Source organism: Pogona vitticeps, chromosome 3 (genome assembly GCF_051106095.1).
Source record: "Pogona vitticeps strain Pit_001003342236 chromosome 3, PviZW2.1, whole genome shotgun sequence".
NCBI classification, from domain to species: domain Eukaryota; kingdom Metazoa; phylum Chordata; class Lepidosauria; order Squamata; family Agamidae; genus Pogona; species Pogona vitticeps.
In genome coordinates, this window is record NC_135785.1 from 261,100,197 (window position 1) to 261,111,744 (window position 11,548).

Genomic DNA, 11,548 nt, shown 5'->3' on the forward strand with positions numbered 1-11,548 from the left:
GAAAGCAGGGAGCAAAGTGATCCTGCAGGCCTTTAAAGCAAAGCAAAGCAAAGCGTGCTGCTTATATACCGTCCCATAACACTTCAAGCACTCTCTGGGTGGTTTACAAGTTAATTATGCAGGCTACACATTGTTCCCCCAGCAAGCTGGGTACTCATTTTACTGACCTCGGAAGGATAGAAGGCTGAGTCAACCTTGAGCTGCTACCTGGGATTGAACCCCAGGTCGTGAGCACAGTTTTGACTGCAGTACAGCGGTTTAACCACTGCGCCACGAGGCTCAAGTTTACACCACCAAAGCAATCCCAAATAGTGATAAAAGAGCAATAGGAAAACCTAAATTAAAAGGTGGGGACGTGGTGGCGCTGCAGGTTAAACGGCAGAAGCCTCTGTGCTGCAAGGTCAGAAGACCAGCTGTCGTAAGATCGAATCCACGCGATGGAGGGAGCTCCCGTCGCTTGTCCCGGCTCCTGCCAACCTAGCCGTTCGAAAGCACATAAAAAGGTGAGTTGATAAATAGATACCACCGCGGTGGGAAGGTCACGGCGTTCCGTGTCTAGTTGCGCTGGCCACGTGACCACGGAAACTGTCTATGGACAAAACGCTGGTTCTACAGCTTGGAGACGGGGATGAGCACCGCGCCCTAGAGCCGGACACGACTGGACTCAATGTCAAGGGGAACCTTTACCTTTACCTTTACCTTACTGCACATGATTATTAGGAAGGCCAAGCACATCACACATATCCTGTACATCGACAGCAAGCTGGGAGCAACAGGGCAGAGATAAGTGAAATGTCTAGATAGGGGAAGTCTGTCAGCCATGCCCAGGAGAAACAGAGGATTCCTCTCTCGTCACAGTAAGCAAGATCAGAAGGTTTTTTTTTTGGGGGGGGGGAGACACATTTGGAAAAGAGAATCTGAAATGTACGAAATTCTATGCACACCTGAGTCACAAGGGGTTGGAGGGGTGGCAGGAAATGACTGTGGGACCCAGGGGAAACCACATCAGCGTCTGGATGGTGTCAGAAGGAACACTGGCAGAAGCCCAGCAGTGCTTTCTCAGTTGTGGGTGTGAGCGGCTGCTGGTGCCCCTTGTGGTACCCTTTGCGGCATGTACTGTGTACACAAACACACACAGAGATACAGAGACAAGTGTTCACTCAGGCACTACCCCCCAACCTTGTTCCTTTGCTTCGTTATTCAACTGAAGGAGCAGAAATATCCACTTTTTCTCTCAAATTAGAAATGTTCACGTCTGCCGCGGCTCTTCCCTCTTCTCTCGCACCGGCATCGCACGCGTGCGCTCGCTCAGAGAGTGATGAGACTAGAGCGCAACAGAACAGGGGGGAATCGGACCCCCAACCTCTGGTTTTGCTGGCAGAGACCCAATTTTATTTTATTTTATTTATTATTAGATTTTTATCCCGCCCTTCTAGACAGGAGTCTACCCAGGGCGGCTCACAATATATTGTGCACAAGCCAGATTTAAAAACAACAATTAAAATCTACAATAGTAATATAATCAAGATGGGAAGATAAACAACAAAAAAATCAAGAAGAGTAAAAATCAGATATTGGCAGGAGGGAAGGTCTGCCTAAAGAGCCACGTTTTTTAATTTTTAATTTTAATTGAGGACCTAACTCAACGAGCGATCCAATCAACCTTAAACATGTTTGATCGTCCTCCAAAAGGAATGCTGAAAGTCACGGGCTCTTACTTTTGACACCTCACAAGTAACTTTTGCACCTCCTCATACATTGCTCGTTGCAAGAAGAGAGAGAGAGAGAGAGAAACTCCTTAATCTAATTGCATCGCTTGCAAGTCGTTAATTTCAGGCTCTGCTCTCATTACCTACGTCGTCCATCCTCTCTGAATCACCTTCTGATGACTTCATGCTGAAGGGAGAAAATACACACACAGGATATGCCGTAACAGAGACCACACAAGTCTGTCACACCCCGTATGCAGGGGGGAAAAAAATATCTATTTCACAAGAAAATCATGATTTGTAGCCCTTGGGAAAGGATACAGATTCCTCAATTTCAGAACTGCATGTTTTTCCAAGATAGAAAAACAAAAAACTCATTTGCCTGTTTAAAGTGGAGATCCGTGGAAATTCCTTAAGGACACCAGAGAGCTTGTGGACACAGCCTTTCTGTGGCCAAGGCATGCGCAAGTCCCATGATTAAAAGTGACAGCATGAAACAAAGCAAGAAAGCATGGCAAGGCTGCCGTGAACATGACACCGTTGGGAAGAGACATGATAAGCCAACCAGGACGTGAACTTCCAGGAAAGCTGTGGAGGTCCGTGGGTTTTCGAGTCACACTACTATTTTATTTCACAGCTGTGTTGCAAGGGGGCGGCCGCTTGAACCCAGCGAACCTTCGGCTTTCCAAGCAGGAAAGCACATTCTAATAAGCCTTGGACACGAGCAGTTTAATTGCAGAGAAGGACGTCTGTTTCCCGTTCTAGTTTCCGCCCTGATTAAGGGATGAGCATACAAAGCTGCTTGAAATCCCGTTGGGCCCACGGGACACAGGTAGCCGTTGCTCTTAGGTTTTGATCATGATGGCTGCAGATCATTGGTTCAATATTTACCGGCTCAGACCTCCCCTTGTGGCAGCTGCTGCTAGGGGGAGAAAGGTAGCATGTGTGCATACAGGTAGCATGGATGATTTGGCCATGTGGCACATGCCTTGCTTATATGCTGTCTGGATTACTGAAACACACTCGAAGTGGCGCTTCCTCTGGAGACTGTCCAGAACTTCAGCAAGTCTAAAATGTGGCCTCTGATTGCTAACGAAGGCTGGTTACAGGGATCACATAACCCCTGTTACAGATGCTCAACTGGATGCAGATCTGCTCTGAGACAGTGGAATTCCCTCCCACTGGAGGCCAGCCTGGCCCTGTCTTTGCCGTCCTTCTGCCAACAGGCAAAGATCTTTCTCTTCAAGCAAACTTTCCTTCAGTGACGGGCTGCCTGAGTGGGGTTTTTAAGTGGATGGTCATGCCTTATTGCTTTGACTCTGCTTTCTGTGTTTCTTTTATTTTCCGTCTTTTAGGGTGGCACTTTTGAGCCTTTTTAGTATTTGTATACTTGCCGCTTTTAGCTTTAAATATTGCTCTTGTTGTTTTTTTTCATGACTTTTAATTGATGTAAGCCACCTCGAGTCCTTTTTTTTTTTAAGGAGAAAGGCAGGGTAAAAATATAGTAAACAAACAAACAAAATACTTTTTGGAAGTTCTGGATGTAACAAAATGAAGCCAGCAAACAAAAATTCCTGCGCACCCTGTTTTCCCTACGGCCCAGCCAATGCTGTTGAAGGGCAATTCCCATTCACCCTAAGGAGCCTAGGCCATTGGGGAGGGCTGATGGGAGTTGTAGTCCAGGGAGGGTGATGGGAGTTGTAGTCCAACAATATCCAGAGGGATGGATGGAGGAGGGCTCACTCCCTACAAGTTCAGCTACCCTTCTGCGCCCCTCCGAAATGATACCCCCTTAGGTTCTAAGCCTTGCACAGCTTTGATGGTGCAAGCGCATGCATGCGCACGCATGCACACACAGGATGTGAACCGCGTCTCCCTTGCTCCTCTCCCCACCTTGGGGAGTTTCATCAATGGAAAAGTGGCCTTTGCTTACTCCAACCTCTGGAAAGGGGAAGGAATCCTGGCGCTGGACTGTTTGCTTTGACACCACATCCCCGGGGAGGGAGGGAGGCTTCAGAGAAGGGCCGTCTCTACTGTTCCTTGGCTGTGGTTCCCAACCTTTCCTGACCCATATCCAAGGACTAGACATTCAAAGCAGGAGGGAGCAGGCGATGGAGTTACTGCTTCCTCCTGGGATTTCAAGTAGGAGAGCTCTTTCTCTCAACCCCAGCGTGGAACTGAGTTCATGCTGTTAGCTTACAGGGTTTCATCCTGGATGGGTGGGGAAAAAAACACTAGACATTTTCCAAGGTTTCTTCCCATCATCGTTTAGCTCCTATTGACATTTTGGAGATTTTTTTTTACCTACTGCAGTGCCTGTTTAATGTGTTCCAATGGGGAAGGATCGTCGTTGTCTAGCAAAGATCGGCCATAGGAAAGCCGCTTTGCGAACCGCCGATCAGCTGTTTAAATCACTGTCTTGCAAAGCTTAGGTCCCGAAAACACCTGTTTGCGAGTGCGGAGGGAGCTGTCAAAATTGTCGTATAGCGAAAATTGCTTTGCGAAGCAGGGACCAAACATTGTCCAGCAAAATTCCCCCATAGGAATCACTGTTTTGCGAATCGCTATAGCGATCGCAAAAAGTCAGTGTCTAGCGAAAAAACTGTCATGCGGGGTAACTGTCACCACAGTATTTTTAAAAAACCTTGTCCCCTGTACTACTTTGGGCAAGCTTCAAGGTAATCCTACAGAAACTACTTCTGAGTATTTGGTCGTTGTGGGTTTTTGGGGCTCTTTGGCCGTGTTCTGAAGGTTGTTCTTCCTAACGTTTCGCCAGTCTCTGTGGCCATGGGCACCTTCAAAGGACAGGAGTCAAAACTCTGTCGGTGCTCGAGTACTTCTGAGTACCTGATACCCAGAAAACCCTAGGAAAAGCTGGAACGCCATCTCAAATTGCCTCCAGTTTTGTTACTAGAAATGCCAGCTTGTTCCTCTTTGCTTCCTTTCTCAAGAGAGCTTCCTTCTAAGAGGAACCCAATCGTTCTGAGTCATATTTGCATTTCGCGCTTTCAGTCATGAAGTGTGAGGGTGAAATATTTCCTTCTGGATCATCAGAATCTAAAACCAGACCAAGCACCTCACCAGAGATGAAACCCCTAGGTAGAGAGGGGAAGGTGTTTTTTTTGGTTTGTTTTTTTTGTTCTCCAAAAATATATATATAAAACATTAATATCGCCCTCACACCTCCCCAGATTAAGAAAACCCAAAACTCTGCCCTCTTTTCCTCTCTGCCCCTTCTACTTGGAACTCTGCACATGTTCCAGGGTTCAATTCCCACAGAGCTTAGAACAACCTCCTGAAAACTCGTCTTGGCCATGGAGTTATTGGTTACCCTTCTTCCTACGGCTTTTCAATTACTTGGATTTTTCTCTTTAAATAGGCTTTTCCGTAGTGACTGGTGGCCAGAGGGTTTTTTGTTTGTTTGTTTGCTGTTGTTATTGTCAAATTGAGTGTTGTGCTCTGTTGTTTTTAAATGTGTTTTTGTATTGATTGTATTGACTGTTTTTAATATCGTATTAATTTAATTTGGTTTTTGTTTAAATTATTTATGTACTCCTCTTTTTAGTCTTTAAATATTGTCTCTTAATTCTTGTAAGGCGCCTTGGGTCCTGCGAAGGAGAAAGGTGGCACAAAAATATTTTAAATAAATAAAAATAAAATACATTTCTCAAGTCGCTCTCCTCTCCTCTCACTTGTTCCTGCGCTTGGCGTGCCTTTTGCTACCACTTTGTACTACTAATGTCTCAGAATGAGTTACTGAGACCGTTAAATGCCAGTCCATGAGAAAGGGGTGGACTATCTGGGAAACTTGAAGCTATTCTTCTCTTTGAATATCTGTAGTTCTGCTGTGTAGCCAAAGGAGAATTTTAACCAGATATTCAAAACTCTGCAACAGGGACTTCTAAGAACGCATTTGTTCTGGGAACGTGTTTGCTTAGTTCCTGACTCACAAAATTGAGTTAGAACTCCCTATGAGTTCTTGGATTAACCTTTAGTGCCCGAAATCCTGTTGGTTAGCATTTTTGTTGTTTGTTTGTTTGTTGTTAAGTTTGTTTGTTGTTAAGTTGTGTCCGACTCTTCGTGACCCCATGGACCAGAGCACACCAGGCCCTCCTGTCTTCCACTGCCTCCCGGAGTTGGGTCAAAGTCATGTTGGTCGCTTCGATGACCCTGTCCAACCATCTCATCCTCTGCCGTCCCCTTCTCCTCCTCTTGCCTTCACACTTTCCCAACATTAGGGTCTTTTCCAGGGAGTCTTCTCTTCTCAATTGCTTAGCATAGTGAATTGCAACTAGAGTTAGACCCATTGAATAATTGGAATGTACAGAGGAGTTGACTTGCCAAATCCCACTGAATCAATTTGCTTACTCTCGTAGTGACTTACTAAAGTATGTAACGGGATTTCAGCCGGTGAGCGATGCTGATATTTGTGTCTGATATAGTTCTTTCTCAGCCTCAAAAATTCTTACCATACATGCCAAGGTATATCAGAGAGTGAGTCTTAGATAGGACATGGCTGACAGTAAATCTCTAGTTTGTTTTTTTTCCAAGCAACATCCCCCCTGGAATGTACGTTGGGATTCCTCAGATTCTGACAGGCTTAAAGGGTGAAAAGGAAAACACCCAGAGATTAGGCTGGTGGTCCGTTCTTCAACATATTTAAATCATCCCCCCCACAACTCCTTAGGCATTCCTGTCGTGAAGCAGAATCTCAGCTCCCGTGAGAAAATGTAAATATCATAAGATGAAATTGCAGGCTGTCACCAACCATTCTAGGGAAATATAATAATATGCCTTTGTAGTAGTAGTTATGTGCTATCAAATAACCCTCGACTCTATGAATAAGCAATCTCCAGCATGTTCTGTTCTCAACTACTCTGCTCAGCTCTTATAAATTTAAGCCTATGGCTTCCTTTAGGGAATTAGTCCATCTCACATTCAGTCTTCCTCTTTCCCTGCTGTTGTGCAACTTTCCCCTGCATAATTGTTTCCGGAGAATCCTGCCTTCTCACCGTATGCCCAAAGTATGATGGGTTCCATCTCAACATTTTTGTCACAAGAGAGACTTCAGGCTTGATTTGATCTAAGACCCACTGCTTCACCTTTCTGGCAATCCAGGGTATGCAGAAAGCTCTCCTCCAGCACCACTTTCAACTGAATTATCCCCTCCCCCATTCACTATCCAGCTTTCACACCCATTCATGGCAATCAGAAATTCAAGAGTGTGGATGATCTTGATCTTGGCTTCCCAACACAGTGACACATCCATACACTTGGCGATCTTTTCTAGTTGCTTCCTTGCTAATTCCTGAGGCCAGATTTGGAATACATCTCCCATGTGCCCCAGCCAGCATGGCCCAAGATTGGGGACAGGATAGGGGGTGTAGTCCAAAACTCTCTCAGGAGCATCAGACCAGGGATTTCCCTATCTAAAGGTAGCTTTGGATGTTTTTTTTTTAATATTCTGGTAAAATATCAGCAATGTCAACGTTCAAGGAAAAACACACATCATTTGCAAGAGAACATTCTCACAGGCAATGCTTTGGATCTTGCCTCGTTCACATCAAACATGAAAGACCACATAACAAATATGAGCTAGCACTTAAAAAGTAAAGATGTCGCTTGAAATGCTGTACCTCTAGTGTAATGGTTTACCAACAGCATCATTACTTTGATGACTAGTGAGGTCCTTGTCTTTTTAAGCTTCCTGGTGCTTTAAATAAAGGTGTGTTTTATTTATTTATTAAATAACCACCTTTCTCCTTCAGAAGGATCCTAGGTGGTTTGCATCATTCAAATGCAATATTTAAAAGCTAAAAAGAACAAGTCTACAAAGACTTAAAAAGATCAAACAAAGACCATACAAGAAGCATAAGCAATACCAAAACACATTCCAAGCAGTAAGGCGCGACCATCCATTTAAAAATCCAATTTAGACAGTCAGTCACGTTTGCCTGAAGAGAAAGGTGTTTGCCTGCTTGTGGATGGACAGCAATGATGGGGCCAGGCTGGCCTCCAGTGGGAGGGAGTTCCACAGTCTAAAGGAGCAGCCACTGAGAAGGTCCTCTCCTGTGTCCCCACCGAGCACACCTGCGAAGGTGGTGGGACTGAGATGAAGGTCTCTCCTGATTATCTCAAAACCCAAGCCAGCTCATAATGAGAGACGCGGGTCCTGGGCAAGCTCAGAAAGGGTCTCATAAAGTAACTCATAAGATTACTCTTGTGAATGACAGCTTCCAGAATATGTGAAATGAAAACACATTTATCAAATATTTTGATTCTCCAAACCTAATAATCAGGGTAGGGCTTATGAGAAGGAGGAGAGGACTTGTTGGCCTGTGTGATTTTTAGATGAGGTCTAAGAGGCCAACTTGGAATTAAATTCCAGTATGCCTGTTTTCTGACGCTGCAGGGAAAAAAATGCAGAAAGTTTGCTCGTGTTGCTTGGTAACCTCCCCGAGCTATGGGAGTAGCTTAAGAAAGGAAGGGAATGAAGAGAGAAAACTAGGAATCAACTCCCATGGAAAACAGCTTTTCTCCGTGCTTCTTCTGGCTTTTCATTGTGAGGTTTAAATTCTTTCTCAAGATAGCCAGAGAAGGAGGCGAACACCCTGAAATCGTCCATTCAAAGTCAGTGACCGGACAACTTTCTTGATTGATTGAGGAGTGAGGGTGGCATCATAAAAGCTTGGCATACCTTACGTGAAGGTAAAAAGTTCCCCTTGACATTGAGTCCAGTCGTGTCCGACTCTAGGGCACGGTTCTCATCCCCGTCTCCAAGCCGTAGAGCCAGCGTTTGTCCATAGACAGTTTCTGTGGTCACGTGGTCAGCGCGACTAGACACGTAACACCGTGACCTTCCCACCGAGGTGGTTCCTATTTATCTACTAGCTTTTTTACCTGCTTTCAAACGGCTAGGTTGGCAGTAGCTGGGACGAGCGACGGGAGCTCCCTCCGTCACGTGGATTCGATCTCACGATGGCTGGCCTTCTGACCTTGCAGCACAGAGGCTTCTGCCGTTTAACCCGCAGCGCCACCCACGTCGGCAGACCTTACTTCCTATCAAACATGTCCCAGATCCAGTGATGTCAGCAGACCACACTGTAAAAAGCTTTGAGGAAGATATTGCCTCGTGACCAGGATGCAGGGAGGCCGTCCCCCAAAAAACATTTGGGGTGGCTCACCTCCTGTCGTTGTCCATAAGCCTCTCTTGGGATGTACCCATGGTGGTACCCATTTTGAACATGCTAAGCCTCATTTTGAGTATCTGGCAATTTAACAGAACACCCAAAACGAGTGCAAATAAATAAATCAAGATCTCCTAAATATAACTGGTGGGGGAAATGGCTCCTTGGAGCAGATTTTCCCAGACGTTGTGTGCGACTCACAGTGCATAATGCTTTCATGATGTGTCTAACCAAGAAAATGTGTTGAAACTGAGGTTATCCTATTCTGGGCACATCATGAGAAAGCAGAATTCTCTGGAAAAGACAATCAGGCTGGGGAAGGGGGGGAAGGCAGCAGGAAAAGAGGAAGACCCCAATACGAGATGGACGGACTGCCTCGAGGAATGAAGCCACCGGCTTGAGTTTGCAAGAGCTGAGCAACAGCATCTGCTACCTGAAGAGGCCACCTGATTCCACCTCATGGCAGGGACGTTCCTGCTAAAGGTTGGAGCAGCCAGTTAGTCAATGAGCCCACAGAGTGACCAACCTGTCCTTTTTAGTAGGGGGCATACCTTTGTTTCTAGGCACTGTCTATAGTGGTGCCTCGCTAGACAATGATAATCCGTTCCACTGAAATCGCTGTTTAGCAAAATCATTATCTAGCGAAAAGCATTTCCCCATTGGAATGCATTGAGACCTGTTTAATGCGTTCCAATGGGAAGGAAGAATCGTTGTTGTCTAGCGAAGATCGGCCATAGAAAAGCCGCTTTGCAAACCGCCGATCAGCTGTTTAAATTGCTGTCTTGCGAAGCTTAGGTCCCGAAAACACCTGTTTTGCAAGTGCGGAGAGAGCTGTCAAAATCGTCGTCTAGTGAAAATCGGTTTGTGATGCAGGGACCAAACATTGTCCAGCGAAATTCCCCCCTAGGAATCACTGTTTTACAAATCGCTATAGTGATCACAAAAAGTCAATGTCTAGCGAAAAAACTGTCATGCGGGGTAACTGTCTAGCGAGGCACCACTGTACTTCCCCATCGGCAACTGCCAGAGATCTGGGGAGCACGCAACTCCCTGCCTGGATCTTAGAAGGCTGCATCCATGAAGGCCCCCCCCCCCGGCCTTTCCAAATTTTATTCTTACAAAAAAAAAAAAACATTGGAGGGGGGGGACTGTATTGAAAAAACCCACCCCACACCTTTTAGTAGCCTTAACCTATTTTTAGGGAAATTAAAAATATTTGAGGAGGACATGTGATAGTTGGGATGCTCCTAGCCCTTTCAAATTTATTTATTTATTTTATTTATTTCTTTAACTTATATGCCGTCCACACTACCCAAAGGTCTCTGGGCGGCTTACAACCATTAAAATACAATAAAATAAGATAAAACAATTAAAATATGTACAATTAAAATATATACTCTAAAAATTGCCATCAGGACCCAGAGTTGATATTATTTCAATTGCAAAAAGAAAATAATGCAAAATTCCTCCATAAAACCACAAACGTTGGAGCCAAACGTCTTTTCCACGAACATGGAACAACTTGTGTTTGGAAAGGAGGGGGGCAGCTGGGAAGTCCTGCGACCGACCGACCGGGTGGTCAACCAGACTGGAGCCCCTTCGAGGGAAAACGTTGCCCGGAGCCCCCAGGTTGTCTCGGAAGAGGCCTTTTTGGAGCACATAAACCAACAGAGATTTGCATCAACAGGGACAAGAACTCGGCCCGGGCCGTAAATATCAGACTCAGAATAAATGGCTTCAAAGCCAGATGACAAAACGTCGCCCTAGGAAGCCGAATTCCTGCCCTGGCGTCCTGTTTCCCAGGCTTATTGTGTTTATTTTGAGAAATGTTTGCTTTGCTCAGATCTTCTGTTTTCCAAAAGGGACGTTTCTCCCCCCCCCCCCGCTTTCCATAAATATCCAGCGTCCAGAGACTTTCTCCCTCCGGACGTTGTAGCTACCTCTTTGCAGGGGTGGCAGTGACCCATTTCATGAAGTGTATACATGAAGACAGAATCCAAGAGGACGTGTGTCAGCCTCAGATACTTTTTGCTGACTAATAATAACATCACCTTCCTCTTCCTTTCGGTCCCCTCGGCGATGTTGTCAATATGTGCTGTCCATTTGCCTCTGACGACTCCACGAATGAGCCATCTCCAAAAGGCCCCGTCCTCAACTGCCCCCCTGCTCCGCTCTTGCAAATTCAAGCCTGTGGCTTCCTTGAGGGAGTCTGTCCATCTTGTATTTGGCCTTCCTCTTTTCCTGTTGCCTTCAACTTTTCCTACCATTATTGGCCTTTCCAGAGAATCCTGCCCTCTCAGGATGTGCCCAAACTAGGACCACTTCAGTTTCATCAAAAATGTTTTGCTCCAGAGCTAAGTTCAGGCTTGATTTGATCCAGGACCCACTTGTTGTATGTCTTTCTGGCCGCCCAGGAGATCTAGAAAGTTCTTCTCTAGCACCGCATTTCAAACAAATCATTTTTTTTTAAATATTGGTCGATGCTAAGAAAGCAGTAGCCCCTTCTCCTCCCAAAACTGCCTTACAGACTCCTTCCTTCCTTCCTCCCTCTCTCCCTCTGCTTGGCTTGGACCCTTCTCCATCCCTTGCCCCAGTGGCTAGGCAGCCCCATGAGCTCTTTCTGCACCTTTTTTTTGGCCCATGTTTCCACCC